This window comes from Ictidomys tridecemlineatus, unplaced genomic scaffold (assembly GCF_052094955.1).
Source record: "Ictidomys tridecemlineatus isolate mIctTri1 unplaced genomic scaffold, mIctTri1.hap1 Scaffold_196, whole genome shotgun sequence".
Lineage (NCBI taxonomy): Eukaryota > Metazoa > Chordata > Mammalia > Rodentia > Sciuridae > Ictidomys > Ictidomys tridecemlineatus.
In genome coordinates, this window is record NW_027521683.1 from 402957 (window position 1) to 405528 (window position 2572).

The following is a 2572-nucleotide window of genomic DNA, read 5'->3' on the forward strand; positions in this document are numbered from 1 at the left end:
CCAGTCTCCAATGTCTGCCCTCTGCAATGGTCCCTCTGCACCGAACTCTCCAACCTTGTTCTCTACAACAGTTCTTCTGTACTGCAGTCTTCAACCTCTGTTTTTTGTAAAGATCATTCTTCACCCAAGTCTCCAACCTCAGCTTTCTGTATCAGTCCTTCTGCACCACAGTCTCCAAACTCTACTCTCTGAAACAGTCCTTCTGCACCTCACTCTTCAACCTCTGCTCTCTGCAACAGTCCTTCTGAACCCCAATCTCCAACATCTGCTCTCTGCAACAGCCTTTCTCCAACCCAGTCTCCATCCTCTGCTCTCTGTAACAGTCCTTAAGTACTGAGTTTTCAAACTCTTCTCTCTGTAACGGTCCTTCTGCATCCCACTCTCCAACCTCTGCTTTCTCTATCAGTCCTTCTGCACTCAAGTCTCCAACCTCTGCTTTCTGTAACAGTCGTTCTTCACCTCAGTCTCAAACGTCTGCTTTCTGCAACACTCCTTCGGCACCCCAGTCTCCAACCTCTGCTCTCTGTTACAGTCCTTCTGTATTGCAGTCTCCAAACTCTGCTCTCTGTAATGGTCCTTCTGGACCCCAGTCTCCAAACTCTGCTTTCTGTATCAGTCCTTCTGTACCTGGTCTCTAAACTCTGCTTTCTGTAACAGTCCTTCTGCAACTCAGACTACAATTTCTGCTCTCTGCAACAGTCCTTCTGCGCCCTAATCTCCAAACTCTGCTCTCTTCAAAAGTCCTTCTGCACCTCAGTGTCCAAACTCTGCTCTCTGTAAGATCTTTCTGAAACCCAGTCCAAAACCTCTGCTTTCTGCAATGGTCCTTCTGCACCCCAGCCTCTAAAATCTGTTCTCTACAAGAGTTTTTCTGCAGCACAGTCTCCAATCTCTGCACTCTGTAACATTCCTTCTGTACCGCAGTCTCCAACCTCTCTTCTCTCTAAGGGTCCTTCTGCACCCCAGTCTACAACCACTGCTTTCTGTATCAGTCCTTTTTCACCACATTCTCCAAACTCTGCTCTCTGTAACAGTTCTTCTGCACCTCAGTCTGCAACCTCTGCTCACTGCAACAGTCCTTCTCCACCAAAGTCTCCAACATCTGCTCTCTGCAACAGTTCTTCTGTACCCCAGTCTCTAACCTCTGCTCTCTGCAACAGTCCTTGTGCACCACAGTCACCAACATCTGCATTCTGTATCAGTCCTTCTGCACCCAAGTCTTCAAACTCTGCTCTCAGTAACAGTCCTTCTGCACCTCTTTCTGAAAACTTTTCTCTCTGGAACGATCCTTCTGCATCTCAGTCTCAAAATTCTTCTCTTTGTAAGAGTCCTTATGTACCTCAGTCTCCAACATTTTGTCTGTGTAAGATCCTTTTGCAACCCACTCTTTAAACTCTGCTCTCTGTAACTATCCTTCTGCTCCCCAATCTCCAACCTATGCTGTCTATAACAGGCCTTTCGACCCCAGTCTTAAAATTCTTCTCTCTTCAACTATCCTTCTGCACCCCAGTCTCCAACCTCTGCTCTCTGTACCAGTCCTTCTGCACCCCAGTCTCCAACCTATGCTGTCTGTAAGATCTTTCTGCACACCTGTCTCCAACCTCTGCTCTCTGTAAAAGTACTTCTGTAAAGCAGTCTCCAAACTCTGCTATCTGTAAAGGTCCTTCTGCACCGAAGTCTCCAATCTGTGCTCTCTGCAACACTACTTCTGCAACCGAGTCTCCAAACTTTACTCTCCGATAGATTTTCTGCACATGAGTCTCCAACCTGTGCTCTCTGTAAAAGTCCTACTGCACCCCAGTCTTAAAACTTTGCTTTCTGTAACAGTCCTTCTGCACCAGTCTCCAACCACTGCTCTCTGTAAGATGCTTCTGCACTCCAGTTTCAAAACTCTGCTCTCTGTAACATTCCTTCTCCACCACAGTCTACAACCTCTGTCCTCAGCAACAGTCCTCTGCTCTCAAGACTCCGAAATCTGCTCTGTGTAACAGTCCTTCTGTACCGCAGTCTCCAACCTCTGCTCTTTGTAACGGTCCTTGTAAATCCCAGTCTCCAACCTATGCTTTCTGTAACAGTCTGTCTGAACCCCAGTCTCCAACCTCTGTTGTCCTTATCTATCCTTCTGCACCTCAGTCTCCATCCTCTGTTCTATGTAAGAGTCCTTCTGCACCTCAGTATTCAACCTCTGCTCTCTGTAACAATCCTATACCGCAGTCTCCAACCTCTGCTCTTTGTAATGGTCCTTCTGCACCCCAATTTCTCTGCTTCCTGCAACAGTCCTTCTGCACCTTATTCTCCAAACTTTCCTCTTTGTAACAGTCCTTCTACACCTCAGTCTCCAACCTCTGCTCTCTGTAACAGTCCTTCTGAACCTCAGTCTGAAACCTCTGCTCTCTGCACGATCCTTCTGCACGCCAGTATAAAACCACTGCTCTCTGTAACAGTCCACCTGCACCTCAGTCTCCAACCTCTGCTCTCTGTAAGATCCTTCAGCAACCCAGTCTCCAAACACTGATCTCTCTAACAGTCCTTCTGCACCCCAATCTCCAAACTCTCCTCTATGTAACAGGCC